Source organism: Olea europaea, unplaced genomic scaffold (assembly GCF_002742605.1).
Source record: "Olea europaea var. sylvestris unplaced genomic scaffold, O_europaea_v1 scaffold1190, whole genome shotgun sequence".
NCBI lineage: Eukaryota > Viridiplantae > Streptophyta > Magnoliopsida > Lamiales > Oleaceae > Olea > Olea europaea.
The window spans coordinates 478,249-494,459 of record NW_019229313.1 but is presented as its reverse complement, the minus strand read 5'-3'; positions in this window follow the sequence as shown (position 1 = coordinate 494,459).

The window sequence follows — 16,211 nt, the reverse complement described above, 5'->3', positions numbered from 1 at the left end:
AACATTGCATTCCTATTAAATAAATTAATGCTAAGTAAAAATTTGGGATTTTACAACCTACCCTCCTTAAAATAATTTCGTCCTCGAAATTTACCTTAAGTTAGTTGAAAAGCTCAGGATACTTGATTTTCATCTCTACTTCTTTTTCCCAAGTTGCTTCTTCCATTCCATGATTGCGCCATAAGACCTTGATTAAAGGAATTTCCCTGTTTCTTAGTACATGAATCTTTCTTTCTAGTATCCTCAGTGGCATTTCTTCATAGGTTAAATCCTGTTGTACATCTAAATTTTGATGGTTGATCACATGACTAGGGTCCTGTAAGTATTTGCGCAACATTGATGCGTGAAAAACATTATGTACTGCTGAAACTTCTGGTGGCAGTGCCAGTCTATATGCCACATCTCCAATTCTTTCTAATACATCAAATGGTCCAATGAATCTTGGTCTCAATTTTCCTTTCTTTCCAAATCTAAGTACTCCCTTCATTGGAGCTACTTTTAAAAATACTTTGTCACCGATTTGGAACTCAAGATCTCTTCTCCTTCTATCAGCATAGCTTTTCTGTCTATCCTGAGCAGCCTTAATTCTGTCTCGAATCTTATCCACAGCTCGTACTGTTTGATCAATAATCTCGGGTCCTAGGATTCTTCTTTCTCCAACCTCATCCCAATAGATAGGTGATCTGCACTTCCTACCATATAATGCCTCATAAGGTGCCATGCCTATAGTTGTTTGAAAACTATTGTTATAGGCAAACTCTACTAAAGGCAAATGTGTTTCCCAGCTGCCACCGAGATCTAGTACACACGCTCTTAACATATCTTCGAGTGTCTGAATTGTCCTTTCAGATTGTCCATCAGTTTGTGGATGATATGCAGTACTAAATTTCAATTTTGTCCCCATGGCGTTTTGTAGACTTTTCCAAAATTTTGACGTGAATCTCGGGTCTCTATCTGAAATAATAGAAACGGGGACCCCATGTAACCTGACTATTTCTTTAACATAAACCTGTGCATATTGTTCCCTGGTAAATGTCATCTTGACTGGAAGAAAGTGGGCTGACTTTGTAAGACGATCCACTATTACCCAGATAGCAAGGTGTACATGTAGCAAGGTCCTTACCCTTTGAACTTTGTTATTTGTAAACTGAGTTTTGATATGTTGTTTCACACTAGGATTGTTGTCAAGTGTCAATTGGATGGGAAAAATGTTTGAGATTCAAACTGTCCAACAGGGCAATGTCACGTGGAAAAGTGTAAACTAAAGTGTACACCATAGCATACACGTAGCAAGGTTCTTACCGATTGAACTTTGCTATTTGTACTCTGATTTTTGACACGTTGTTTGACACTTGCATTGTTGACATGTGTCAATTGGATGGGAAAATTGTTTGAAATTTATACTACCTAATAGGGCAATGTCACGTGGCAAAGTGTAAGTAAAATGTACACCATAGTATACATGTAGCAAGGTTCTTACCGATTGAACTTTGCTATTTGTACACTAATTTTTGACATGTTGTTTGACACTTGCAATGTTGTCAATTGTCAATTGGATGGAAAAACTATTTGAAATTTAAACAGCCTAGCAGAGTAATGTCACGTGGCAAAGTGTAAACTGAAGTGTTCACTATAGTGTACATGTAGCAAGGTTCTTACCGATTGAAATTTGCTATTTGTACTCTAATTTTTGACACGTTGTTTGAGACTCGCATTGTTATGTGTCAACTAGATGGGAAAATTATTTGAAATTTAATCTGTCGAATTGTGTAATGCCATGTGTCAAAGTGTAAACTAAAGTGTACACCATAGTGTACATGTTGCAAGGTTCTTACCAATTGAACTTTGCTATTTGTACACTAATTTTTGACATGTTGTTTAACACTTGCATTGTTGTTGAGGGTCAATTGGATGGGTAAACTGTTCAAAATTAAAACTGTCCAACTGGGTAATGTCACGTGGCAAAGTGTACACTATAGTGTACGTGCAGCAAGGTTCTTACCAATTAAACTTTGCTTTTTGTACCCTGATTTTCGACACGTTGTTTGGCACTTGCATTGCTGTTAAGTGACAATTGGATGGGAAAACTGGTTGAAATTTAAACTATCCAACAGAGTAATGTCACGTGGCAAAGTGTAAACTAAAGTGTACATCATAGTGTACACATAGAAAGGTTCCTACCGATTGAACTTTGCTTTGTACACTGATTTTTGACACTTTATTTGATGCTTGCACTATTGTCAAGTGTCAATTTGATGGGAAAACTGTTTGAAATTTAAACTGTCCAGCAGGATAATGACACATGGAAAAGTGTAAACTAAAGTGTACACCATAGTGTACATGTCTCAATGTTCTTACCGATTGAACTTTGCTATTTGTACACTTATTTTTGACACGTTGTTTGATGCTTGCATTGTTGTCTAGTGTCAATTGGATGGGAAAACTATTTGAAATTTAACCTGTCCAACAGGGTAATGTCACGTGGCAAAGTGTAAACTAAAGTGTACACCATAGTGTACATGTACCAGGGTTCTTACCAAATGAACTTTGATATTTGTACATCGATTTTTGACACATTGTTTGACACTTGCATTGTTGTCATGTGTCAATTGGATGGGAAAACTGTTTGTAATTTAAACTATCCAGCAATGTAATATCATGTGACAATGTGTAAACTAAAGTGTACATGTAGCAAGGTTCTTATCGATTGAACTTTGCTATTGGTACACTGATTTTTACCATGTTGTTTGAAACTTGCATTGTTGTCAAGTGTAATTGGACGGGAAAATTGTGTGAAATTTATAATGGCTAACAAGATAATGTCACGTGGCAAAGTGTGAAATAAAGTGTACACCATAGTGTACATTTAGCAAGGTCCTTACCGATTGTTCTTTATTTGTAAACTGATTTTTGATAGGTTGTTTGACGCTTACATTGTTGTCAAGTGTCAATTGGATGGGAGACCTCTTTGAAATTTAAGTTGTCAAATAGGGTAATGTCGACTGGCAAAGTGTAAATTAAAGTGTGCACCGTAGTGTACATGTGGCAAGGTCATTACCGATTGAACTTTGCTATTTGCACACTAATTTTTGACACTTGCAATGTTGTCAAGTGTTAATTGGATGGGAAAACTATTTGAAATTTAAAATGTCAAACAGGGTAATGTTATGTGGCAAAGTGTAAACTAAAATGTACACCATAGTGTAGATGCCGTAAGGTTCTTATCAATTGAACATTACTATTTATACACTAATTTTTGACACGTTGTTTGACACTTGCATTGTTGTCTAGTGTCAATTAGGTGGGAAAACTGTTCAAAATTTAAACTGTCCAACTGGGTAATGTCACATGACAAAGCCTAAACTAAAGTGTACACCATAGTGTACGTGCAGCAAGGTTCTTATCGATTGAACTTTGCTATTTTTACACTGATTTTTGACAGGTTGTTTGACACTTGCATTGTTGACATGTGTCAATTGGATGGAAAAACTATTTTAAATTTATACTGCCTAGTAGGGCAATGTCACGTGGGAAAGTGTAAAGTAAGATGTACACCATAGTATACATGTAGCAAGGTTCTCACCGATTGAACATTGCTATTTTTTCATTGATTTTTGACACGTTGGTCGATACTTGCATTGTTGCCAAGTTTCAATTGGATGGAAAAATTGTTTGAAATTTAAACTGTCCAACAGGGTAATGTCATGTGCCAAAGTGTACACTATAGTGTACATATAGCGAGGTTCTTACTGATTGAACTTTACTATTTGTACACTTATTTTTGACACGTTATTTGACACTTGCATTGTTTTCAAGTGTCAATTGTATGGAAAAACTATTTGAAATTTAAATTGTTGAACAGGGTAATGTCACGTGGGAAAGTGTAAAGTAAAGTGTACACCATAGTGTACATGTAGCAAGGTTCTTACCGATTGAACTTTGCTATTTGTACACTAATTTTTGACACGATGTTTGACGCTTGCATTGTTGTCAAGTGTCAATTGGATGGGAAAATTATTTGAAATCTAAACTGTCCAGCAGCGTATTGTCATGTGACAAAGTGTAAACTAACGTTTACACCATAGTGCACATGCCGCAAGGTTATTACCGATTGAACTTTGCTATTTGTACACTAATTTTTGACAAGTTGTTTGACTTGCATTGTTGTCAAGTGTCAATTGGATGGGAAAACTATTTAAAGTTTATACTATCAAACAAGGTAATGTCACATGGAAAAGTGTAAACTAGAGTGTGTACACCATTGTGTACATGTAACAAAGTTCTTACTTATTGAACTTTGCTATTTATATACTGATTTTTGACACGTTGTTTGACACTTGCATTATTGTCTAGGGTTAATTGGATGAGAAAACTGTTTGAAATTTCAAATGTCCAAAAGGATAATGACTCGTGGCAAAGTGTAAACTAAAGTGTCCGCCATAGTGTACATGTCTCAATGTTCTTACCGATTGAACTTTGCTATTTGTACACTAATTTTTGACACGTTGTTTAATGCTTGCATTGTTGTTTAGTGTCAATTGGATGGGAAAACTATTTGAAATTTAAACTGTCCAATAGGGTAATGTCACATGGTAAAGTGTAAACTAAAGTGTACACCATAGTGTACATGTAGCAAGGTTCTTACCAATTGAACTTTGCTATTTGTACATCAATTTTTGTCACGTTGTTTGACACTTGCATTGTTGTCATGTGTCAACTGGATGGGAAAACTGTTTGAAATTTAAACTATCCGGCAGGGTAATATCATGTGACAAAGTGTAAACTAAAGTGTACATGTAGCAAAGTTCTTATCGATTGAACTTTGCTATTGGTACACTGATTTTTACCACGTTGTTTGACACTTGCATTGTTGTCAAATGTAATTGGACAGAAAAATTGTGTGAAATTTAGAATGTCTAACAAGATAATGTCACATAGCAAAGTGTGAACTAATGTGTACAACATAGTGTACATTTAGCAAGGTTCTTACCGATTGAACTTCTTTATTTGTAAACTAATTTTTGATAGGTTGTTTGACACTTACATTGTTGTCAACTGTCAATTGGATGGGAGAACTCTTTGAAATTTATGCTGTCAAACAGGGTAATGTCTAGTGGCAAAGTGTAAATTAAAGTGTGCACCATAGTGTACATGTGGCAAGGTCATTACCGATTGAACTTTGCTATTTGCACACTAATTTTTGACACTTGCAATGTTGTCAAGTGTTAATTGGATGGGAAAACTATTTGAAATTTAAAATGAGAAACAGGGTAATGTCATGTGGCAAAGTGTAAACTAAAATGTACATCATAGTGTGGATGCCGCAAGGTTCTTATCAATTGAACATTGTTATTTGTATACTGATTTTTAACACGTTGTTTGACACTTACATTGTTGTCTAGTGTCAATTAAGTGGGAAAACTGTTCAAAATTTAAACTGTCCAACTGGATAATGTCACATGACAAAGTCTAAACTAAAGTGTACACCATAGTGTACGTGCAGCAAAGTTCTTACCAATTGAACTTTACTATTTTTACATTGATTTTTGACACATTGTTTGACACTTGCATTGTTGACAAGTGTCAATTGGATGGGAAAACTATTTGAAATTTATACTGCCTAATAGGGTAAGGTCACGTGGCAAAGTGTAAAGTAAAATGTACACCATATTCATACCGATTGAACATTGCTATTTTTTCACTGATTTTGACACGTTGGTTGACACTTGCATTGTTGCGAAGTTTCAATTTGATGGAAAAACTGTTTGAAATTTAAACTGTCCAACAGGATAATGTCATGTGGCAAAGTGTAAACTGAAGTGTACACCATAGTGTACATGTAGCGATGTTCTTATCGATTGAACTTTGCTATTTGTACACTGATTTTTGACATGTTGCTTGACACTTGCATTGTTTTCAAGTGTCAATTGGATGGGAAAACTATTTGAAATTTAAATTGTCCAATAGGGTAATGTCAGGTGGGAAAGTGTAAAGTAAAGTGTACACCATAGTGCACATGTCGCAAGGTTATTACCGATTGAACTTTGCAATTTGTACACTAATTTTTGACAAGTTGTTCGACACTTGCATTGTTGTCAAGTGTCGATTGGATGAGAAAACTGTTTGAAGTTTATACTATCAAACAAGGTAATGTCACATGGAAAAGTGTAAACTAGAATGTGTACACCATTGTGTACATGTAACAAAGTTCTTACTTATTGAACTTCGCTATTTGTACACTAATTTTTGACACGTTGTTTGACACTTGCATTATTGTCTAGGGTTAATTAGATGGGAAAACTATTTGAAATTTAAACTGTCGAATAGGTTAATGGCAGGTGGGAAAGTGTAAACTAAAGTATACACCATAATGGTGTCATGTGGTAAAGTGTGAACTAAAGTATACGCCATAGTGTACATTTAGCAAGGTCCTTACCGATTGAACTTTGCTATTTGTAAACTGATTTTTGACACTTTGTTTGACACTTGCATTGTTGTCAAGTGTCAATTGGATGGGATAACTCTTTGAAATTTAAGCTGTCCAACAGGGTAATGTCACGTAGTAAAGTGTAAATTAAAGTGTACACCATAGTGTACATGTAGCAAGGTCCTTACCGATTGAACTTTGCTATTTGTACACTGATTTTTGACAGGTTGTTTGACACTCGTATTGTTGTCAAGTGTCAATTGGATGGGAAAACTATTTGAAATTTAAACTGTCCAGCACGGTAATGTCACATGGCCAAGTGGAAAAAAAAGTGTACACCTCTGTGTACATTTAGGAAGATTCTTACCGATTGAAATTTGCTATTTGTAAACTGATTTTTGACACATCGTTTGATTTTTTCATTGTTGTCGAGTGTCAATTGGATGAAAAAACTATTTTAAATTAAAATTGTCCAACAGGGTAATGTCACATGGTAAAGTGTAAACTAAAATGTACACCATAGTGTACATGTAGCAAGGTTCTTACCGATTCAACTTTGTTATCTGTACACTGATTTTTGACAAGTTGTTTGACACTTGCATTGTTGTCAAGTGTCAAATGGATGGGAAAACTATTTGAAGTTTATACTATCCAACAGGTTAATGTCACGTGGCAAAGTGTAAACTAAAGTTAGTACACCATTGTGTACATTTAGCAAGGTTCTTACCTATTGAACTTTACTATTTGTACACTGATTTTTGACACGTTGTTTGACACTTGCATTATTGTCGAGGGTCAATTGGATGGAAAAACTGTTGGAAATTTAAACTGTCTAATAGGGTAATGACTTGTGGCAAAGTTGAAACAAAAGTGTAAACTATAGTGTGCATGTCTCAATGTTCTTACCGATTAAATATTGCTATTTGTACACTGATTTTTATCACGTTGTTTGACACTTGCATTGTTGTCGAGTGTCAAATGGATAGAAAAACTGTTGGAAATTTAAACTTTCCAACAGGGTAATGTTACTTGGCAAAGTTTAAGCTATAGTGTACACCATAGTGTACGTGTAGCAAGGTTCTTACCGATTGAACTTTGCTATTTGTACACTGATTTTTGACATGTTGTTGCATTGTAGTCAAGTGTCAATTGGGTAAAAAACTATTTGAAATTTAAAATATCCAACAGGGTAATGTCACGTGGCAAAGTTTAAACTAAAGTGTACACCATAGTGTACGTGTAACAAGGTTCTTACTGATCAAACTTTATTTTTTGTACACAGATTTTTGACACGTTGTTTGACACTTGCATTGTTGTCAAGCGACAATTGGATGAGAAAACTGTTTGAAATTTATACTATCTGACAGGGTAATGTCACATGGCAAAGTGTAAACTAAAGTGTGTACACCATTGTGTACATGTAGCTAGGTTCTTACCGATTGAATTTTGCTATTTGTACACTGATTTTTGACACATTTTTTGACACTTGCATTATTGTCGAGGGTCAATTGGATGGGAAAATTGTTTTAAATTTAAACTGTCCAACAGGGTAATGACACGTGGTAAAGAGTGAACTAAAGTGTACACCATAGTGTACATGTCTCAATGTTCTTACCGATTGAACTTTGCTATTTGTACACTAATTTTTGATATGTTGTTTGCCGCTTGCATTGTTGTCAAGTGCCAATTGGATGGGAAAACTATTTATAATTTAAACAGTCCAACAAGGTAATGTCACGTGGCAAAGTGTAAACCAAAGTGTATACCATAGTGTACATGTCTCAATGTTCTTACCGATTGAACTTTGCTATTTGTAAACTGATTTTTGACACGTTGTTTGACAGTTGCATTGTTGTCGAGTGTCAAATGGATAGAAAAATTATTTGAAATTTAAACTATCCAATAGGGTAGTGTCACATGGAAAAGTGTAATCTAAATCTTACACCATAGTGTACAAGTTGCAAAGTTCTTACCAATTGAACTTCGCTATTTGTACACTAATTTTTGACATGTTGTTTGACACTTGCATTATTGTCAAGTGTCAATGGGATGGGAAAACTATTTGAAATTTAAACTGTCCAACAGGGTAATGTCACGCGGAAAAGTTTAAACTAAAGTGTATACCATAGTGTACATTCAGCAAGGTTCTTACCGATTGAACTTTGTTATTTGTACACTGATTTTTTACAGGTTGTTTGACACTTGCATTGTTGTCAAGTGTTAATCAGTTGAGAAAATTGTTTGAAATTTAAACTTTCCAACAGTGTACTGTCACGTGGCAAAGTGCAAACTAAAGTGTACACCATAGTGTACATGTAGCAAGGTCCTTACTGATTGAACTATGTTATTTGTAAACTGATTTTTGACATTCTGCTTAAGACTCGCATTGTTGTCAGGGGTCAATTGGACGAGAAAACTATTTTAAGTTTAAACCTTCCAACAGGTAATCTCACATGGCAAAGTGCAAACTAAAGTGTATATTATAGTGTACATGTAGCAAGATTCTTACCGATTGAACTTTGCTATTCGTACAATGATTTTTGACACGTTGTTTGACACTGGCATTGTTGTTAAGGGCCAATTAGATGGAAAAACTATTTGAAATTTACACTGTCCAACAGGGTAATGTCACATGGCGAAGTGTAAACTAAAGTGTGTACACCATAGTGTAAATGTAGCAAGGTTCTTTCGGATTGAACTTAACTATTTGTGCACTGATTTTTGGCATGTTGTTTGACACTTGACAACAACGTTGTTTGACACTTGGCTTGTCGTCAAATGTCAATTGGATGGAAAAATTGTTTAAAATTGAAACTGTCCAACAGGGTAATGTCACGTGACAATGTGTAAACTAAAGTGTACAATATAGTGTACATGTAGCAACGTTCTTACCAGTTGAACTTTGCTACTTGTACCCTGATTTTTAACACGTTGTTTGACATTTGCATTGTTGTCAAGAGTCAATTGGATGGAAAAACTATTCAAAATTTACACATTCCAATAGGGTAATTTCACGTGGTATAGTGTAAACTAAAGTGTGTACACCATAGTGTACATGTAGAAAAGTTCTTAACGATTGAACTTTGTTATTTGTACACTGATTTTTGACACGTTCAGCACTTGCATTGTTTTCAAGGGTCAATGGGTTGGGAAAACTATTTGAAACTTATAGAGTCCAACATGGTAATGTCATGTAGCAAAGTATAAACTAAAGTGTACACCTTTGTGTACATGTAGCAAGGTCCTTACTGATTAAACTTTACAATTTGTATACTGAGTTTTGAGAAGTTGTTTGACACTTGCATTGTCGTCAAGTGTCAACTTGATGGGAAAATTATTTGAAATTGAAACTGTCCAGCGGCGTAGTGGTACGTGGCAAAGTGTAAACTAACGTTTGCACTATTGTGCACATGCCACAACGTTCTTACCGATTGGACTTTGCTATTTGTACACTGATTTTTGAGATGTTTTTTGACACTTGCATTGTTGTCAAATGTCAATTGGATCGGAAAACTGTTTGAAATTTAAACTGTCCAATAGAGTAATGTCATGTGGTAAAGTGTAAACTAAAGTGTATACCATAGTGAACCTGTAGCAAGATTCTTACCGATTGAACTTTCCGATTTGTACACCGATTTTTGACAAGTTGTTTGATTCTTGCATTGTTCTCAATTGTCAATTTGATGGGAAAATTGTTTAAAATTTAAACTGTCCAACAGGGTAATGTCACGTGCCAAAAAGTGAACTAAAGTGTACACCATAGTGTACACGTAGAAAGGTTCTTACCTATTGAACTTTGCTATTTGTACACTGATTTTTGACACTTTATTTGACTATTGCACTGTTGTCAAGTGTCAAGTTGATGAGAAAACTGTTTGAAATTTGAACTGTCCAGTAGGGTAGTGTCATGTGGCAAAGTGTAAACTAAGGTGTACACCATAATGTACATGCTACAAGGTTATTACCAATTGAACATTGCTGTTTGTACACTAATTTTTGACACGTTGTTTGACACTTGCATGGTTGTCAAGTGTCAATTGGATGGGAAAGCTATTTGAAATTTAAATTGTCCAATAGGGTAATGTCATGTGGCAAAGTTTAAACTAAAGTAGACACCATAGTGTACATGTAGCAAGGTTCTTACCGATTGAACTTTGCTATTTGTACATTGATTTTTTATATGGTGCTTGACACTTGCACTGTTGTCAAGTTTCAACTGGATGAGAAAACTATTTCAAATTTAAACTGTCCAACAAGGTAACGTAACGTGACAAAGTGTAAACTAAAGTGTACATGTAGCAAGGTTCTTACTGATTGAACTTTGCTATTGGTTCACTGATTTTTACCACGTTGTTTAACACTTGCATAGTTGTCAAGTGTAATTGGACGAGAAAACTATTTGAAATTTATACTATCCAACAAGATAATGTCATGTGGCAAAGTGTGAACTAAAGTGTATACCATAGTGTACATTTAGCAAGGTCTATACCGATTGAACTTAGCTATTTGTAATTTTGCTTTTGACACGTTGTTTGACACATACATTATTGTCAAGTCTCAATTGGAGTGGAAAACTCTTTGAAATTTAAGCTGTCCAACGGGGTAATGTCACGTGCTAAAGTGTAAATTGAAGTGTACACCATAGTGTACATGTAGCAAGGTCCTTGCCAATTGAATTTGCTATTTGTACACTGATTTTTAACACGTTGTTTGACACTTGCAATGTTGTCAAGTGTTAACTGGATGGGAAAATTATATGAAGTTTATACTATCCGACAGGTTAATGTCACATGGCAAAGTGTAAACTAAAGAGTGTACACCATTGTGTACATGTAGCAAGGTTCTTACCTATTGAACTTTGCTATTTGTACACTGATTTTTGACATGTTTGACACTTGCATTATTGTCGAGGGTCAATTGGGTGGGAAAACTGTTTGAAATTTAAACTGTCAAACAGGGTAATGACATGTGGCAAAGTTGAAACAAAAGTATACACTATAGTGTGCATGTCTTAATGTTCTTACCGATTGAACATTGCTATTTGTACAATGATTTTTGTCACGTTGTTTGACACTTGCATTGTTGTCGAGTGTCAAATGGATAGAAAAACTGTTGGAAATTTAAACTGTCCAACAAGGTAATGTCACGTGATAAAGTGTAAGCTAAAATGTACTCCATAGTGTACACGTAGCAAGGTTCTTATCGATTGAACTCCGCTATTCGTACACAGATTTTTGACACATTATTTTACACTTGCATTGTTGTCCAGTGTCGATTGGATGGGAAAACTGTTTGAAATTTAAACTGTCCAATACGTTTATGTCATGAGGTAAAGTGTAAACTAGATTGTACACCATAGTGTACATGTAGCAAGGTTCTTACCGATTGAATTTTGCCATTTGTACACTAATTTTTAACACACTGTTTGACACTTGCATTGTTTTCAAGTGTCAGTTGGATGGAAAAATTGCTAGAAATTTAAACTGTCCAATCGGGTAATGTCACATGGTAAAGTGTAAACTAAAGTGTAAATGTTGCAAGGTTCATAACGATTGAAGTTTGATATTCGTACAATGGTTTTTATCACGTTTTTTTATGCCTACATTGTTGCCAAGTGTCAATTGGATGGGAAAACTGTTTGAAATTTGAACTGTCCAACACGGTAATGTCTAGTAGCAAAGTGTAAACTAAAGTGTGTACACCATAATGTACGTGTAGCAAAATTCTTAACGATTGAACTTTGCTATTTGTGCACTGATTTTTGACACATTGTTTGACACTTGCATTGTTGTCAAGTGTCAATTGGATGGGAAAACTTTTACAAATTTAAACTGTCGAACAGGGTAATGTCATGTTCCAAAGTGTAAACTAAATTGTACACCATAGTGTACCTTCGGCAAGATTCTTACCGGTTGAACTTTGCTATTTGTACACTGATTTTTAACACGTTGTTTGACACTTACATTATTTTCAAATGTCAATTGGATGGAAAAACTAATTGAAATTTAAACTGTCCAATAGGGTAATGACACATGGCAAAATGTAAACTAAAGTGTACACCATAGTGTACATGCAGCGAGGTTCTTACTGATTGAAATTTGATATTTGTATACTGAATTTTGACACATTGTTTGACCCTTGCATTGTTGTCAACCGTCAATTAGATGGAAAAGCTGTTTGAAATTTAAACTTTCCAACAGGGTAATGCCACCTGGTAAAGTTTAAACTAAAGTGTGTATACTATAGTGTACATGTAGCAAGGTTCTTACCGATTGAACTTTGCTATTTGTGCACTGATTTTTGGAATGTTGTTTGACACTTGCCTTGGCATCAGGTGTCAATTGGATAGGAAAATTGTTTGAAATTTGAACTGTCCAACAGGGTAATGACACGTGGCAAAGTGTAAACTAAAGGTACACCATAGTGTACATGCAACGAGGTTCTTACCGATTGAAATTTAATATTTGTACACTGAATTTTGACACGTTGTTTGACCTTTGCATTGTTGTCAAGCATCAATTGGATGGAAAAGTTATTTGCAATTTAAACTGTCCAGCAGGGTAATGTCACATGGCAAAGTTTAAACTAAAGTGTGTACACTATAGTGTATATGTAGCAAGGTTCTTACCGATTTAACTTTGCTATTTGTGCACTAATTTTTGACACGTTCTTTGACACTTGTGTTAGAGTCAGGTGTCAATTGGATGAGAAAATTGTTTGATATTTAAACTGTCCAACAGTGTAATGTCACGCGGCAAAGTGTAAACTAAAGTGTACACCATAGTTTACATGTAGCAAGGTTCTTGCCGATTGAACTTTGCTATTTGTACACTAATTTTTGACATGTTGTTTTACACTTGCATTGTTCTCAAGTGTCGATTGGATGGAAAAACTATTTGAAATTAAAACTGTCGAACAGGGTAATGTCATGTGGCAAAGTGTAAACTAAAGTGTGTACACCATAGTGCACATGCAGCAAAGTTCTTACCGATTCAACATTGCTATTTGTACACTTATTTTTGACACGTTGTTTGACACTTGCATTGTTTTCAAGTGTCAATTGGATGGAAAAACTATTTGAAATTTAAACTGTCCAACAGGGTAATGTCACATGACAAAGTGTAAACTAAACTGTACACCATAGTGTACATGTAGGAAGATTCTTACCAATTTAACTTTGCTATTTGTACCCAAAATTTTTGATACGTTGTTTGGCACTTTCATTGTTTTCACATGTCGATTGGATGGGAAAATTGATTGAAATTTAAACTGTCCAACAAGGTAATGTCACGTGGTAAAGTGTAAACTAAAATATACAGCATAGTGTACATGTAGCAAGGTTCTTAATGATTGAACTTTGCTATTTGTTAACTGATTTTTGACATGGTGTTTGACACTTCCATTGTTTTCAAGTGTCGATTGGATGGGAAAATTGATCAAAATTTAAACCGTCCAACAAGGTATTGTCACGTGACAATGTGTAAACTAAAATGTACACTATAGTGTACATGTAGCAAGGTTCTTATCGATTGACCTCCGCTATTGTACACAGATTTTTGACACGTTGTTTTACACTGGCATTGTTGTCAAGTGTCGATTGGATGGGAAAATTGTTTGAAATTTAAACTGTCCAATAGGTTTATGTCATAAGGTAAAGTGTAAACAAGATTGTACACCATAGTGTACATGTAGCAAGGTTCTTACAGATTGAACTTTGCCATTTGTACACTGATATTTGACACACTGTTTGGCACTTGCATTGTTTTCAGGTGTCAGTTGGATGGGAAAACTGTTAGAAATTTAAACTGTCCGATCGGGTAATGTCACATGGTAAAGTGTAAACTAAAGTGTAAATGTTGCAAGGTTCATAACGATTGAAGTTTACTATTCGTACAATGGTTTTTATCTCATTTTTTGACACCTACATTATTGCTAAGTGTCAATTGGATGAGAAAACTGTTTGAAATTTGAACTGTCCAGCAGGGTAATGTCTAGTAGCAAAGTGTAAACTAAAGTGTGTACACCACAGTATACGTGTAGAAAGATTCGTATCGATTGAACTTTGCTATTGGTGCACTGATTTTTGACACATTGTTTGACACTTGCATTGTTTTCAAGTGCCAATTGGATGGGAAAACTTTTAGAAATTTAAATTGTTCAACAAGGTAATGTCACGTTCCAAAGTGTAAACTAAATTGTACACCATAACGTACCTTTAGCAAGGTTCTTACCGATTGAACTTTGCTATTTGTACACTGATTTTTAGCACGTTGTTTGACACTAGCATTATTTTCAAATGTCAATTGGATGGAAAAATTGATTGAAATTTAAACTGTCCAATAGGGTAATGACACATGGCAAAATGTAAACTAAAGTGTACACCATGGTGTACATGCTGCAAGGTTCTTACTGATTCAAATTTGATATTTGTACACGAAATTTTGACACGTTGTTTGACCCTTGCATTGTTGTCAACTGTCAATTGGATGGAAAAGCTGTTTGAAATTTAAACTATCCAACAGGGTAATGTCACGTGGCAAAGTTTAAACTAAAGTGTGTACACCATAGTGTACATGTAGCAAGGTTCTTACCGATTGAACTTTGCTATTTCCGCACTGATTTTTGAAATGTTGTTTGACACTTGCATTGGCGTCAGGTGTCAATTGGATGGGAAAATTATTTGAAATTTGAACTGTCCAACAGGGTAAGGACACGTGGCAAAGTGTGACCTAAAGTGTACACCATAGTGTACATGCAGTGAGGTTCTTACCGATTGAAATTTGACATTTGTACAATGAATTTTGACCCAATGTTTGACCTTTGCATTGTTGTCAAACATCAATTGGATGGAAAAGTTATTTGCAATTTAAACTGTCCAATAGAGTAATTTCACGTGGCAAAGTGTAAATTAAAGTGTACACCATAGTGTACATATAGCAAGGTTCTTGCCGATTGAAATTTGCTATTTGTACACTAATTTTTGAAATGTTGTTTGGCACTTGCATTGTTTTCAAGTGTCGATTGAATGGAAAAACTATTTGAAATTAAAACTGTCCAGTAGAGTAATGTCATGTGGCAAAGTGAAACTAAACGGTGTACACCATAGTGTACATGCAGTAAAGTTCTCACCGATTCAACATTGTTATTTGTACACTTATTTTTGACACATTGGTTGACACTTGCATTATTTTCAAGTGTCAATTGGATGGGAAAACTCTTTGAAATTTAAACTGTCCAATAGGGTAATGTCACATGACAAAGTGTAAACCAAACTGTACACCATAGTGTACATGTAGCAAGGTTCTTACCGATTGAACTTTGCTATTTGTACACAAATTTTTGACACGTTGTAACGTAATGTCAAGTGACAAACTAAAATGTACACCATAGTGTACATGTAACAAGGTTCTTATCGATTGACCTCCGCTATTTGTACACAAATTTTTGACACGATGTTTTACACTAGTATTGTCGTCAAGTATCGATTGGATGGGAAAACTGTTTGAAATTTAAACTGTCCAATAGGTATATGTCATGAGGTAAAGTGTAAACAAGATTGTACACCATAGTGTACATGTAGCAAGGTTCTTACCGATTGAATTTTGCCATTTATACACTGATATTTGACACACTGTTTGACACTTGCATTGTTTTCAAGTGTCAGTTGGATGGGAAAACTGTTAGAAATTTAAACTGTCCAATCGGGTAATGTCACATGGTAAAGTGTAAACTAAAGTGTAAATGTTGCAAGGTTCATAACGATTGAAGTTTGCTATTCGTACAA